At 49.4% G+C, this 16,280-nt stretch overlaps 1 pseudogene; it reads right to left on the reverse strand.

Moving 5' to 3' along the window:
- Positions 1-470: 470 nt before the first annotated feature.
- On the reverse strand, positions 471-9,714 carry LOC121826796 (uracil-DNA glycosylase pseudogene; annotated as a pseudogene).
- Between the last annotated feature and the right edge of the window lie 6,566 nt (positions 9,715-16,280).

Here is a 16,280-nt window from a genome sequence, read left to right on the forward strand (position 1 = left end):
TGAGGTATGAACCCAGTAGATTGTCTCTCAAAGAAAGGACTGAAAAAATAGTCTATCTGCCTACCCTGTAAAAGACACAACATTCTCCAGCGTTGCAGAGAAATACAATCTGTGTGAATTCAGCCCATTTAAAAAAAAAAAAAGCAGCACCCTGGGGTTGGTCCCCAGTGTCACACACCTGGCAGTCTGCTGTGGGAACCCTGACTCCACAGGTACTACAAGAAAACCTCCCACCCTCGTTTAAAACAAACACAAACCCTACCCTCTGCTCTGCTCAGCTCTACCACTTGCTTAAGGCAAAGGCCTGGACGAGCAGCAGGATGGATGGCAGCCAGGAAAACACGCTCGCTCCCTTTCTAACAGGAAACAGATTCTCAAAGACGGCAAGACACTCAAGGGCTCCTTGAGACAGAGGCCCTTTGAAGAGCACACCTGGACACCTGGACACCTTGTGACCACTACGTGTAAACAGTGGCAGACACCAAACTTAGCTCATCAAAAACCATCTCTCCCCCAGCCCACTACAGCTCACAGAGGACAAGTACGTGACCACCGGTCTGTGAGAAGTGGGCTTGTTCGGCCAGGCCACCTTGCCTGGCCGGGAGAGTTCAAGCCTAGCGCCAGTCAAAAGAGGTCTGGCTGCCGAAGCTGTGGTTTCTGCCGCCCAGCTGGCTCGTGACCGCTTTACAAAGATCTCTCCATTTTCTTCTCTCACACGGGAACTTAAGAAGAGGACTTTTTCAGTGACGTCTATGGCCAATGCTTCAGCGGCCTCTCAGAAGCACTGCTGGAGACAGGCGGCCTGCACTTCAAGGTCACAGCTCCTTCCAGTTGATGGGCCTCTTGCCAGACTTCTGGAGCAGTTCATTGGCTTTAGAAAAATGTCTGCATCCAAAGAAGCCCCTGTACACCGACAACGGGGAGGGATGGGCTGTTTGCAGGACATGGTGACGCTTCCTATCAATGGCACGAGGCCTGTCAGGTTCTGATTTAGCCACGACACAACTGCATCCGTGAACTGCTCCCAACCCCACTCCTTATGGGAACTGGCTTGGTGGGCGCGGACGGTGAGGACAGCATTGAGGAGCAGGACACCTTAAAGTGGCCAGGATGAACAAAACCATCGATGTCTGTGGACAGCTCTTTAAAAGTGTTTTCCAAACTGGGCGGAGGTGGAACTGGTCTTTGGACACGGAAGTAGAGCCCGTGAGCTTGAGTAGGTCCGTGATAGGGATCCTGTCCCGGAATGACAACTTTCACATCTCGGATGTCACACATCTGGGTCCACGTGAACACCTGCTCCGGGGGTGGATAGACCTTGTGATGTTTTCTTTCTTCAGCAACAAATCCCATGAGCTTAATGAAGTACGGTTTCCCGAACTCTCCGCACAGCTGCTGCTTCAGCTCTCGCCGAAGCCGGCGCGCACGTTGCGGGCGGCGAGCCTGAGCCTTGTTCCTCTGGATGCGAACGAGCTGCTCCGCGCTGAGCGGCGAGACCCGGGCCTTCTTGGCCGGGCTGGCCTGCCAGGAGTCGGGGTCGCTGGTGAGACTCCGCCGCCTGGCCCCCCGCGGCGCACGCAGGCTCCGAGCCAACCCCAAAGGCCCAAAGATGCCCACGGCCGAGCCGAGCCGGAGCCCGAGCTGCCGCCGCCGCCGCCACCCTCCGCCCGCCCAAAATTAAGACTTTTGTAGTCAAAATTTAATGCAAGGCAAATTTTCAAAAGAAATACATAATCGAAATAAAGAGAGAATACAGATGCCATTTTTTAAAAAGGCTTTGGGGGCAAAGAACACAGTAGCTGAGCACATAAGGCTGGCCAAGCCCAGGATGTGTTCTGCTGCCTCTAATAAGGGTACACTGTCAGTAAAGACCCTCATGTCTTGACCTGGCTTCTGGAAAGATACTCTGTTCTGGGAAAGCATGTCATCACCAGGACCTTGGTTTCCCCTTGTAAAAGATGAGGTTCAAACCGTGTTAGAGTCCTGAGACTCATTTCACATAATTAAGTCCTTGTTTGTCTCACAACATCTGTTGAAAAACACTCTGCTTTGGCTGAGAGGGAAACGTTCATCGGAACACACCCTAGCTCTCGCCTTCTGGCTAGCCATTGGAAGAGCGGGGCATCTGGAATTGATGGAGGGCAATCCCTGCTTCCCAGAACCTCACCATCTTATGAAGAGGGTCAGATAGGAACGGAAGGCGTGTGAAAGGAACCACAAGCTAGAAGTGGTGATACACACCTGTGATCCTAGCACTTGGGAGGTGGAGATGGGACTATGTTTGGCTACATACTGATTTTGAAGTCAACCTAGGCTACATAAGACCTTGGCTCAAAACACCAAAGCCAGGGTGGTTAGATATCTCAGCAGATAAAGAGAGGCACTTGCTGCCAGGCCTGATGATCTGGGTTCAGTCCCCCAGATCCACTCGGTAGAAGGAGAGAACAGATACTGAAAGCTATCCTCTTACCTCCACACAGAAGCAGTGGCATGACCTTGTGCACCTATGAGCATGCACACACAATAAATAAATGTAAAGAAAAAAGTTTAAAGTAGGCCAGGTGGTAGCAGTGCACGCCTTTAATCCCAGCATTCAGGAGGCAGAGGCAGGCGGATCTCTGTGAGTTCGAGGCCAGCCTGGTCTACAGAGTGAGTTCCAGGACAGGCTCCAAAAACTACACAGAGAAACCCTGTCTCGAAAAACCTAATAAATAAATAAATAAATAGATAGATAGATAGATAGATAGATAGATAGATAGATAAATAAATAGAACATTTAAAGTAAAAAGCAAAACCAAAAGAACAATGTTGGAAAGTTTACTATTCTAGATCCCAAGAGTTATTACAAAGCCATAGTAATAAAAAACGACGTGGTACTGGCACAAATAGACATGTAAACCAATAAAACACAACTGAATACCAAAACATTTTTAAAAAAGGAAGACCAAACACAGATATGCATAACTTCAGCCATTTAGTACTCAACAAAGATGCCAAAAACATAAACTGGGGAGAAGAAGCATCTTCAAAAATGGTGCAGGGAAACCCGGTCCACACTAAGAAGAAGAAAACTAACTCTGCATCTCTACCACCTTTGCATGGAAACTAACTCTGAATGAGTCAGTGACTTAAACCTGAAACATTGAAACTGCTAGAAGAAAACACAGGCCGTTCCTGTGTGGTACAGGAATCAGAAGAGACCAGGACTCCATTTTCGGAGAATGAAGGCCAACAATAGACAAGTGGACTGTCTAAAACTGACACGCTTCTGCGTGGCTGAAAAGAGCACTGAACCACACGAAGAGGGAGCTCACAGAATGGGAGAGAATCTTTGCCAGCAGACATCTGACAGAGGAGGAAGATCTAGACTAGAAAGAACTCAAAAAACAAACCAACCAAACGACCTATTCAAAGAACGGGCCTGCGATCTGAACAGAGGGTTCTCAAAAGAAGACAACCATGACTAAGGAATACCTTCAAAAACGTGCTTTCTCCCCAGCAATGCGGGAAATGCAAATCGAAACAACTTGGAGACTTCATCTTAACCCAATCATAATGGTAAAGATCAACAAACTACTGCCAGCCAGTGCTGGAGGGGTCTGGGGAGAAGGGGCCTCACCTGCTGTGTGGGGAGAAGGGACCTCGCCTGCTGTGTGGGGAGAAGGGGCCTCGCCTGCTGTGGGCTCACATCTCTATCACTGCATGGCTCTGTCTGCACCAGCGCCACACTGGGCTCTGTCGTCTGCACCAGCGCCACACTGCTTCTCTTTCTGGCCCTGTAATAACTCTTGAGATCTGAAACATTCGCCCTGCCAGCGCTGTTCTTTTCGTTTATCTGTTTTGCTACTTCAAACTTTTTTTTTTACATTGATTTATTGTGTGTGCATCCTCCTGGATGCACAAGTTCATGTCTCTCTGACAGAAATATGGGCTTAGCCAGGATTTCAAACTGGTACAGACACTATGAAAATCAGTGTGGAGGATTTTAAAAAGCTAAAAATGAGTCTGCCGTATAACTATACCACTCCTTGGTGTATGCTCAAAGGACTCCACAGAGATTCAGTCAGCCATAGTCATCATCGCTCTGTTCACAATAGCCAGGAAATGGAACCTAAATAGTTCCTAAAATGGAACCTTTAACTGACAACGGATAACAAAAAAATGTGGTATACATCCATTGTGGAATAAAATACAGCTGTAAAGAAAGATGAAATCGTGAACTCTCCAGGTGAATGAACAGAACTAGAAAAGACCCTGTTGAGTGAGATAACCCAGACCCAGAAAGACAAATGCCACATGGTCTCTCTCATCTGTGTTTCCTAGCTCCACGTCTTTGGGTCTCATGAGTATATAACGTGGAGTAACTGCAGAAACCAGGAAAGTAAAAAGAGACCTCAGTGGGGGATAAGGGAGAGGGAAATAGCTGGGCGTGAGTGATCTGAAGGGAGATAAGGAAAACTCAGGGGGCTTGAATTAGGGATGGCAGAGGAAGATAAATATAGAAAGAGGACAAAATAAGAGTAAGAATTCTGGAAAAAAGTCAGACTCATACTATCAACTATCTACCTTAAAATACCTATAAACAATGTAAGTTGATATATAAATATGCAAATACAGTTTACATGAAACTTTCTCATCTGGGCTGATGATGCTCCCTTTAAGAATAAAAGATCACCTAACACCAGGTATGAGAAACACTCTCTTGAGTTGTTGGGCAGCATTGTCCAAGAGACTCCCAAAAATTACAGGCTATAGCCCTTGGTTGCCCTCTAAAGGTGGAAGGTAAGTCCTTACTGCTGAAGACACCATGCACCTTGGACACTGGGTCCAGAGCATACCTCTGCTCCCAACCCCAGCTGGACCTGACCTGAAAGTCTGGGGACTAACATTCATGGTATCAGAAGGCACCGCACAAGCTTACCACACAAGCTTCCAAAGGAAGGAAGCTACCGACAGTTCTCCCTAGCTATGCCACCTACGAACCACAATAAAAACCAGCATGGCACAGGAGCCTATGGGTGCCACAGTGGCACACATACCTTGGTGGAAACCAACAGTTCTCTAACTGTGTCATTCAACAAGAGGGAAATCATGCCTGGTACTGGAAAGCTAGCCAGCTACACAGAGCAAGAAAAGCCGTGGATCTTAACAGAGAACCTACAGCTGCCACTTTATAAACCAGCATAATCCCTAATTACATTCTAAATATTTGTCCTTTTATCTGCAGATAAGTGTCCCCATCACTCCTCATCAAGGACTCTGACAATGGACAGAGACCATTAATTATAAAAAAACAAAAAACTACAACCAATCAAAATACAGAGCTGTAGAGCCCGGTCCCAACTAATACATCTACAATGCAACTCTTATACCTAATGCTCAGGGATCACTGTGGAAGAGGGGGGGGGTTGTAAAGACAAAGGAACAGGGGGTTTGCTGTGAGATTGCCTCCTAGAAACGTCAGAAGCCACACCCATGAAGTCTCACCAAGAAGGCTGCCCACATATGACCTGAGTAAGAATGACATCGATGGACGCGCTAATGTCACAGGGCCTTCACACTAGACAAAGAACTACAGTAGAAACCGTGGCCTTACCCTCCGCACACACAGGAGAGCACACTGCCTCAGGCCACTCATACCTGGTACATAGATGGCAGCGCCTTTCTACATGAGGGGATCCGTAAAGCCAGCTACGCCATAGTGTCAGATACTGGGGTGGTAGAAGCACAGGCATTACCCCCACACACCACTAACCAACAGGCTGAGCTGATAGCTCTCACCTGTGCCTTCCAATTGGCACAGGGGCAATCCCTAAATGTTTACACAGACTCCAAATATGCTTTTCATATCCCCCTGTCCCACGCTGCTATTTGGAGGGAGCATGGGCTCCTTACAGCAAAGGGAGGATCCATATCTAACTCAGGCCAAATAATGGCCATGCTAAAAGCCTCCCATATCTCCAAGGCTATAGGAATTGTCCACTGCTGGTCTCATCAGACTGACAGCTCCATCATCTCTAGGGGAAACAACCGGGCTGACCAGGCAGCCAGGACAGCGGCCCTCCAGGGCCAAGTCTCACCCCACCCACTGCAGAGATCCATACAGTGCAGTCCACACCCTCACAGGCAGCTCCTGACACCAGGCGAATCCTGTCCTATCTACACCAGCTTTTTCACCCTAATGGGCAGGCTCTGTCTCAATTCGTAAAAGCCCACCTGCAGCCCAACTCTGAGGACCTACAGTTCTTAAGAACTATTGCTGCCTCTTGTGAGATCTGCCAAAGGACAAACCCCAATACAAGGTATAGAAGTCAGCCTTTTCCCACGCACCAGGCTAGAGGTTCCCTTCCAGGGACTGACTGGCAGCTCGATTTTATCCATATGCCCACCGTCAGGAATGTTAAATATCTCCTCATGTGGTAGATTCGTTTTCAAATTGGGTGGAGGCATACCTGGTTTCTAATAAATGGGCTCAAACAGTTGCAGATCTCCTTATCCAAGAAATTATTCCTTGGTTTGGGGTTCCTGCCTCTCTCCAGTCTGACAATGGTCTGGAGTTTACCTCCCAGATTTCCCAGACACTAACTAGCTAAGGCTCTTAATATTCCTTGGCATTTTCTATTGGACAAATTATTTTGGCCACTTCACATAGTTAAAAGGATATTTATTTAATGGTGTAACTCACAAATTAAGTAATGGGTAGGTCGCAGGGTTTGGGGAAGGAGTATTGCAGTCCAGCGGTGTTCTCTGGAGCTCTGCTCAGTCAATCTCCACCGTTCAGCGTCCCGGCACAGAGAGAGCGCACAAAGAGAGCGCTGGCCCATCCAGCTCTCAGGTCTCCTGGCGCCTCCCCTGGCCCCGCCTCGTAGGCGTGACAGTTGCCAGAGTCTCAATGGGGGTTGGAACTTCCAGATCCAAGCTGGAATGGCTACCCACTACAATTTTCATATCCCATACTGTCCTCAGTCCTCAGGGAAGGTAGACTAACCGGTCTCTAAAATCTATTCTTACTAAGATGTCACAGGAATTTGACCTTGACTGGATAAAATTATTGCCTCTAGCTCTTTTCAGGCTCAGGGCCCTTCCTAAGAAGCCTCTTTCAGTTTCTCCATTTGAACTGATGTATGGGAGACCAGCTCTAACACTGGGTCTTCTATCCAGACCTTCCCCCATTCCAGACAGCCTGTTAACTCCCTTACTCTGTCATCTCAGGTCTGTCCTGTGGAACTTCGCAGACCATTCCTTACCTCAGCCATGTGACAGTCCTTGCCCACCCCCAATCCACACTGGGGATCAGGTTCTTCTTTCCCCTACAGGCCAGTGTCCCTCACCTCTTTCCCCTAAATGGCAGGGACCCTTCAAAGTAATTCTTGTAACTTCTACAGCTGCTAAGCTCGAGGGCTTTCCTCACTGGGTCTACCTGTCTCATCTGAAACCTTTTTATCTCACCTCCATCCCTCATACACAGTGACACAGACAGGGCCCTGCTCTCTCAAGTTCCAGAGGACACCAGGATCCAACGCCTTGTCACCAATTCCAGAAGAATGAGGTATCACCCCACAAGCTCTTCCTTCCTGGTTCCCACTCCTAATTAACTACGTAGCTAATTATTACAGGACCACCATAGAGCTGGAGGCTGAGGATCATCAAATAAATATATCCAGGCAGGAAGGAACAATAACAGTCCAGAGGTATTTACAACCCAAGACCCAAAAGGGTCCAGACCCAGCAATTGATCACCTGTGTCTCCTGGATGCTAAACTAATAAAAGAAACAGGTGCCTTAAAATAATCTGTCTCAGATAAGGCTTATCTCAGGTAAAAATTAAAAACATGTTCTAAATCTCTCTCTTTCTCTTTTTCTCTCACTAACACAAACCAATATACCAGAGTACTAAACATTACAATGTCATGGTCACCAGCCCAAGGCTTTAAATTTCCCATGGCTGTTTCTTAAAGTTTAAAAATTCTTCCGAGTTCCAGAAACCAGCTTGAGTCCATTTGGACAGGTCAGAACTGCTTCAGATAAGTATAACCCAAACTTTCCTGGTCCCAGGATGCCCCCCTTTTTTCCTAAGCTTTTCTCTGTCTCCCCAGCACCCTCTCAGACACAAACAGCCAGAGTCCCAAGCCGAGAGAGATGGATGGTTCCAAAGCAGCAGGTGACAGCCCACCACCCCAGGACACCTGGCTACCTCAGAAGCCCCCTTCCCTAGCTCCCCAAGAGTCAACTGACACCCACCAAGTCAGCCAGAAGCAGTTTTCAGGAGAAACAAATGCCCCCATACCCACTCATCTGCCATCTTTTACAAAAAGAGTCAGGGACAACAGGAATTCTAGCCACGCCCCCATGACCGGGCATGCCCTGGAGAGACACTTAGTCATTTCCACCTAGTCATTTCCGGGCCCTCCGTCCTATGTAATCTGTGCACAGCATGATCATGTAATCTATGCACGTGTGTGGAGTAGCCACGTGGGCCCATGTGTGCATACGCAGGGTAGTCCTTAAAAGGTGGGTCCCATGTACCCTCCTCCTCCTCTCCCTCCCCCTCCTCCGCACCTGTCTTTTCAGCAGGCCTAACCACACATCCTGTCCTGTCCCTCCCTCCTCCTAATAAAACCATGATAGTGGGTTTTGTTGTGTTTCATGACTTTTCTTTGCAGGGTAAAAGCGCCGCGTAAAACCAGCAGTAGGCAGCCAAGGGATTCTGAGAGCAGGGGAAATGTCTTCCCTAGGAAGAATACACGAATTGGCTATTCAGATACAAGTCACATTATATCGGCTAAGAAGGCTGTATTTATGGATTTAGGAATATAATATAACATATATATTTAAAATGTACATAAATGTAACAACAATTAAAGAAAAAGAGACCATGAATTTGAAAGTGGGGGTACATGAGAAGTTTGGGAGGGAGGAGAGGAGGGAGAAAGGATGTAATTATAATCTCCCGGGAAATATTTTTTAAAATTTAAAGTAAGAACCGAAAACCACATGCAGCCAGTCAGGCACAGTGGCCACGTCACTGGTCCCACCTACTCAAGAGGCTGAGGTCAGGGGACACTCACTTGAGCCAGGAGTTCTGGACTAGGTTAAAAAACACTGGGGAAGTGCCACACTCCCCAGGGAGGGGTGCCACGCTCCCGGGAAGGGGTGCCACGCTCCCGGGGAGGGGTGCCACGCTCCCGGGGGAGGGGTGCCACGCTCTCGGGGGAGGGGTGCCACGCTCCCCGGGGAGGGGTGCCACGCTCCCCGGGGAGGGATGTCACGCTCCCGGGGAGGGGTGCCACGCTCCCGGGGAGGGGTGCCACGCTCCCGGGGGAGGGGTGCCACGCTCCCGGGGAGGGGTGCCACGCTCCCGGGAAGGGGTGCCACGCTCCCGGGAAGGGGTGCCACGCTCCCTGGGAAGGGGTGCCACGCTCCCGGGAAGGGGTGACTTGGCAGAGCTGTAGGAAAGAAGCAGTAGGGGGGGGGGGTCTGTTCTCAAAACATCTGGGCAGTGCCAAGAGCGGAGGGAAGCCAGCTTTTAAAAGACGGTCTGGAGTCCAGCTGAGGGACCGGCTGGTGCTTACCCAGCAAGGTCAGGGTGGTCAGCCCGGAGTTACCAGGCCCCACCACGATTGCCTTCGGTGTCTGGAGGAGCGTGGGGCACTGTGGCCAGAAGAAAACAGCGATCTCAGCCACTGTTCTTAGTCGCCCTGTGAGGCCTTTCATCTTTCCCAGTGGCCTGCGGGGGCTTCCTCGGGGCACAGCTCTCCTTTCCCTCCACTGCCACCACTGCCTCCCCATCTCCAGGACCGCCCGACCTTTCTCTTGTTCAGTCTGACTGGTCGCGGTGCTGGGTCAGACGCTGCCGCACTAGCTACAGGCTCCAGTCTGGATCCACGCCTGAAGCCACAGCCCTTTCCTGGCTGATAAGAACTGTAACAAAGGCTGGACGGCAGTGCCGGACTGAAGCCAACGCCACCGTGAGTCGCCGAGTCTGTGTCCTGCCCCAAAGACTGGAGGGGAATTAGTCACGTTCAGCTGAGAAACCACAGTGGCCCCGGGACTGTAAAGGGAGAAGTCTCTCCATTTCGGAGCATTTCTGAGAATTCCTAGACGTCTGGCCCTCTCACTGCCCCTCTGGCATCTTCTCCCTCCACACCTGCTCTCTCCCTCATGTTCTGAGCTGGGTTCCTCATTGAACCGCAGCCAGGCTGTCTACCGTGTGCATCACCTCGATAGGCTTTGGGCTTTATACACAACGCTGGCATCAAGTCCCATGGGCTCAGGAGGCAGGCATTTTACCCTCTGTGGTGGTTTGAAAGAAAATGTCCCCAAAGGGAGTGGCACTGTTAGGAGGTGTGGCCTTGTTGGAGGAAGTGTGTCACTGTGGGGGCAGGCTTTGAGGTCTCCTGTGCTCAGGATACCTCCAAGTGTCTTAGACTTTCTGTTGCCTGCTTCTCAGCTTCTCCTCCAGCACCACATCTTCCTGCACGCTGCCATGCTCCCAGCCATGATGATAATGGACTGAACCTCTGAAACTGTAAATGAGCCATTCCAATTAAATGTTTTCTTTGTAACAGTTGCCATGGTCATGGTGTCTCTTCACAGTAATAAAAACCCAACTAAGACACCCGATGAGCTACCAGCCCCAGATTATTTCCTCCTCCTCCTCCTCCTCCTCCTCCTCCTCCTCCTCCTCCTCCTCCTCCTCCTTCTCCTCCTCTTCCTTTTTTCCTTCTTCTTTGAGACAGAGTCTAATTATATATCCCTGGCTGGCCTGGAACTCACTATGTAGATTAGTCTGGCCTCAAACTCCCTGAGATCTGCCTCTATGTGCCACCAGGCATGGCCCAGAATATTTACCTTTTTGGTTGATTTAATTATTTTTGAGACAGGATTTCGCTATGTAGTTTAGGCAGATCTGGAACTCACAATTCTCCTGCCTCTGCCCCAGAGTGCTGGCATTACAAACTTGTACACCTGGTTAGAACAAAGTTTTTTTTTAAACAACCACTGAGCTGAGTGTGAGACAGAATATATTCAGATGGAAGCTTACTTCAAAGAATTGCTAAGACTAGGCCATAGAGAAGGAGAAGGGAGGAGAGGGAAGAGATGGAGGGCCTTGACTGCCCAGGTGGGGGTGGAGTCCATCTCCTGGAGCCGCTGCCCTCCTCAGGTGCCCTCCTGTGGTCTACCCCAGTAGTCACACTATGCGGGTTAGGACTGGCTGCAGCCACACAGCAAGCACACAATGTCATAGTCGCCCATGAGGAGAAGCATCCTTACAGCCTATCATCATCGAGTCCCTGATGATTGACAGCTTTGTGGGACATACCCCATCTCTGGCCACAGGAGGCCTTGCCAGTTGGGCAGTTGATAACTATCCCTCATTGCTCAGACATCTGCCAACCCAGGCACATGGCATGGGGGACTTTGGAGCGAGAGATGGAGAGGGTGAATCACGGGGTGGCAGGTAGACTGTTCGGGCCGTGTTCACACTCCGGCTGTGTGGCAATGAGTCATTTGCTCAATCTCTTTGAGTCCTGCTTCCCCCCTCTGAAAAGTAAGAAAATGTCAACAGCTCACATGGAGTGTGAGGATTTGATAAAATGACATTTCAAACACAGGAAACTTCTAAATGGATACATGCTCTTCCTGTAAGCAAGGTATAAGAGTTCTTGACTGGCTCCCGATGCCTAAAGGAATCCTGAGAAATGGCGCCAGTGTGGCTGCCATTTGGAAAATAGCAAACAGAAGCCCTGCTCCCTTCCCTTGGATAAGACCAGAGAGAGAAAGCATTCTCTTCTTCGAGCAGGGAAAGCCTTCCTAGTTGGACATGACAGAAAATCCAAAGCCTCAGAGGTAAAGAAGATCAATTTTCACAAAGATGAAAAATATTTGCCTCAGAGGAAGCTGTGGGAATAGTGGGTGAATAATGACAAATTGCAGAAAATCTCCACGACCATATCCCAAACACACAATTTCTATAAATTCCTATAAATCAATAAAGAAAAGGCCTAAAACAAGGGGTGGTGGTGTGCAGCTATAATCCCAGAATTCAAGAGGGAGAAGGAGGGGGCTCTAAAGTTCTAGGTTTTCCTGTAAGATTCTACCTGGAAAATGGCAAAGCAAAACAAAAATTATAATTGAATGCTGCTCTAATCCATTTTATTGCTGAGATAAGACACTATGACCAGCACTTCCAGGGAAGAAAGGGTTTATTTCCGCTCATAGGTTTCATAGGTCACTGGAGTAAGTCAGATGACTCCCGCAGGGACGGAAGGAGGGCCGGCTTGCTAGTCCACAGGCCTCACCTCCAGCAGAGGAGTCTCTTCCCAGCCAGAGAGGCACAGCAGGAATCACAGAGGCTGCTGCTCCCTGGCTGGCTTGCAGGCCAGCTTTTTCTCAGCTAACTTTCCCTGTACTGCCCAGGACCACCTACCCAGAAACTGGCGCTGGCCACAGTGGGCTCTGCCCTCCTCCATTAGTGAACAACCAAGATGATCGCCCACAGACCATCCACAAGCCAGTCTGATCTGGGCAAACCTGACTTTAAGCCTCCCTTTCCAGGCATCCCTAGGCTGGGTCAAACCCTTTCATATCTGGGGCCAGTGAGATGGCTGGGTGGATAAAAGCTTCCCACAAAGCCTGATGGCCTGAGTTCAATTCCCAGAACCTACATGGTAGGAGAGACCCATTTCCCATAAGTTGTTCTCTGACCTCCACAAACATGCTCACACACATATCCACATACACACATAATAAACACATATGCACAAAACAAACAAGTAAATAAATGTAAAAACAAAAAACACCCACAACCTTCAAGTTGATGAAGACCCCAACTTTGGTCATACCATTAGTAAAGTCCGGGGAGACACATTTTCCCGTACTGGGATGGAAGTTAAAAACACGTTCACTCTTTATAGAGGGCAATTTTGTAAGTCTGTCAAAACCTAAATTCCATATTTTTTGCTTTAGCAGTGACTCTTTGGGACTTTATACTTTATATAAAAAAGCCGAGAATTACCAGCACCTGCACCCTGTGGACGACACAGAGCGATAGTGTGATCACACCACACCAGTGAGTTCGGGGTGGCTTTGCACGTGGTAATATGGAAAGCATCTGCTGATGTGAGGACGGAGCAGTGACCACGTGCTCTCATTAGTGTTTTAAATGAATAAGAAGGACCATTTCCACGCTCCCGCTGGCCGCTGCCACTCACAGTCAAAGTGTTGTTTGAAGTCTGGACCAGGCCAAGATGTCTCTTCTTGCTGGTCCTAAAATCCTGTGGTTGGCAGGGAGATCAGGACCTTACACTCTAGCCCGGACTGCCCCGGAACTCACTATATAGCCCAGGCTGGCCTCAAATTCCTTACAGCCTTCCTACCTCAGCCTCAGAAATGCTGAGATTACAAGTAGGAGCCACCATGCCTAACTAAAATTCAAAGTCTTGCACTGCGCCCCAAACCTTCCAGGTTAAACTGGGTTTTCCCACTCCTCCACACTCTCCCCACTTTGTTCGTGTTCAGACCTAGACTGAGTGCCATCTCCTTCCTCCTGTGAACTCTGAAGTACTTTAACCATTTCATGGACTCTTTGGGGTGAGCTCTGACGGGAGGAAAGGGGAACGGAAATTGATAGTGTGGGACTACTGTGTGTCTGGTATAACATGGACTTTCTTCTAGTTTTCTAAGTATTTATGATTCTACCGAGCAGCATCCATCGAGAATAGGATCCAGGGGAGGTTTCTGTGGAGCTCTTCAAAGGCTCTGTGCATCCAATGCAATGACTCGTGGACCTCTCTGACCCATAGGATTTCTGTGTGGTGCCGGCCAGACCAAGGCAAGCGGGGCAGGCCCTCCAGTCTTCTCTCTGCTGGGTTGCAAACTGCATGACCTCAAGGCCCACACGATCTAAAGAGGTGAGTGGATGAGGCCGGCAGCCTACCTCCTGTTCGCCAGGGCCAGCCGCTAGGGGGTGATGGCGCTCTCCTTTGAATTCTAAATAAAGCCAGCCGACTGACAGCTCCCAGGACTCTCTGCTCCATCCCCACAACGTCAAAACACAACACAAGAAACATTCAGAAAGGAATGCAAGCCATGCAGATGGCATGGTCTACACCCATTTCCAGGTAGAGTGAACCAAAACAGAAATCAAACCAGAACCCCCACTCCAAAGGTAAGAGATCGCGTGTCTCTATGCTACTGTCTGCTCTCCATGAAAATGCTCCTCTAATAATGGTCCGCAGAGCCCCGGAACCTTGCCTAGTAGCCGTTTATTCTCCAGGAGGCATTTGACCAGGAAAAGGCAAAATGCTTTCTTTTCTCACTCCCTCCGCAATCTCTTTTATTGTATTTGTCACGTGCTTTAAGGTCTAAATTAAGAAGTATAAATCCCTGGCACGACAATTAGCATGGCTTCCAGATTCAAAGGATCACGGTGGTGCCCCCTAGCGGCGGAGCCACAGACTGGGTTATGACCGCGCCTTTTCCCCTTTGGCAAGACAATCTAGTTTTTACCAGAACTGAAAATGCCCCCAGCTTTCTGTGGGGCTCTCAGCTCTTTCTGTGAACGTTCAGTTTATCCCGTCTTTAAAAAGTAAACGCTCCAGTGTGTCTTCATACCGACCCGGGAATGGTGGTTCGTTTTAAAAAGCCCTTCTTCCTTCTGTGTGGGCCTACCTTGACCATAAGGTGAGGAGGAACCGAGTCGTGCCTGCCCTTGGCCTGCACCTCTCTGTCCCCCACACACCACATGCTGCTTCCATGCACAGGGAGAAGGCCATGGTGGGCAGAAAAGGCCTTGTTTGAGTCCTACGATCCTGGCTTGCTTGGCAGACATACCACCGCCCCTTGGGGAGAGTACTAGGGGGGATGGGTAGAGCTAAATCTGAATTTGCTGTTCAACCCCCCTCGGGGGCTGCTGTGTACAGTCACGTTTCACACCCCCTATTTCCTTAACTTCCGGCACTGTCTCTCTTCCGCAGTTCTGTCCAGTGTCTACACCTGGCCCCTGGTGGAGAAGGACACGCTCAGGCAAAGTGCTCAGAATGGGATCAGATCCCAAAGTGCAGGGAACACACTCCAGCCCCTCCCAGCGTCCCCTGAAAGCTTTCTTGGCTAGCTGATGGGATGGGGTCCTTCCAGCTCACCACTAGCTGCTCCTACCACCGGAAGCATCTCCTTGGATGAGGGATACAGACAGATAGTTTCCTGGTCTCTCCAAGTCGTGCATGGTGTGTGTGTGTGTGTGTGTGTGTGTGTGTGTGTGTGGTGCATGTACATATATATGTCTGTGCACATGGAGACCAGAGCAGAAACCTCAGCTGGTGGTCCTCTTGCGCTGACCACTGACCATCTCTCTCTGGTCTGGTGCTTCAACGGTAGGCTAGGCTGTCTGGCCAGGGATTCCCAAGGACCCATCTGTCTCCAGCTCCCCATCATGGGATTACAAGTAAGTGCCTCCACACCTAGCTTTAAATAAATAAATAAACAAGTTCTGGGGATCAAATTCAGAAATCCAGGTCCCCAGGCTTGAGTGGCTTCCCCGACAGTGCTGTCCCAGCTCCCCCCAAGTCTGGTTCTCTTCTGCCCGCACCCAGACTTCCCGCTGAACTGCTTTATCCTAACCATTGTCCGCCACCTTAGTTTCTGCTGTTATGGAGCGAATCAGACCTCTCCCCAAATCACATGTTCCAGTCCAAACTCCCATACTTCAAAACACGACTGTATTTAAAGACAAGTTGTTGTTGTTTGTTTGTTTGTTTGTTTGTTTGGAGAAGATTTCATGTAGCCCAGGTTGTCCTCGAACTCACTATGTAGCTGAGCCTGGCCTTGAATTCATTTCTTAAAAAAATATTTTATGTGCATGGATGTTTTGCCTGCATATATTTCTGTTCACCACATGTGTGCAGTGTGACCCTAGAGGCCAGACGAGGGAATGGGGTAACCTGGGACTAGTGTAACAGAGAAGCAATTCAGGCACCTGTAGCCTGTGCCTCTGCTCCAGACTCCCTCCCCAAGCTGCTGCCAAGATGTCCTGTGGGACTGTGGTCATCTAGAGACTCCACTGAAAAGGATCTGCTCCCAGGCTGCCTGTGGCTGCCGAGCCCTCAGGGATGAGTGGCCAGAGCTGATGTCAGTATCTCCAGGGGGCAGTCCTCGGGGATAGCTGATTCGCCTCAAGCTAAGGAACGGATGGGCTCGGTAGAACACAGTCTTTTAATTTTTTTCACTTACTTATTTTATGAGCTGAGTATGGATGTGTGGGTGCTGGGCAAACACTACCA

This window comes from Peromyscus maniculatus, chromosome 20 (assembly GCF_049852395.1).
Source record: "Peromyscus maniculatus bairdii isolate BWxNUB_F1_BW_parent chromosome 20, HU_Pman_BW_mat_3.1, whole genome shotgun sequence".
NCBI classification, from domain to species: domain Eukaryota; kingdom Metazoa; phylum Chordata; class Mammalia; order Rodentia; family Cricetidae; genus Peromyscus; species Peromyscus maniculatus.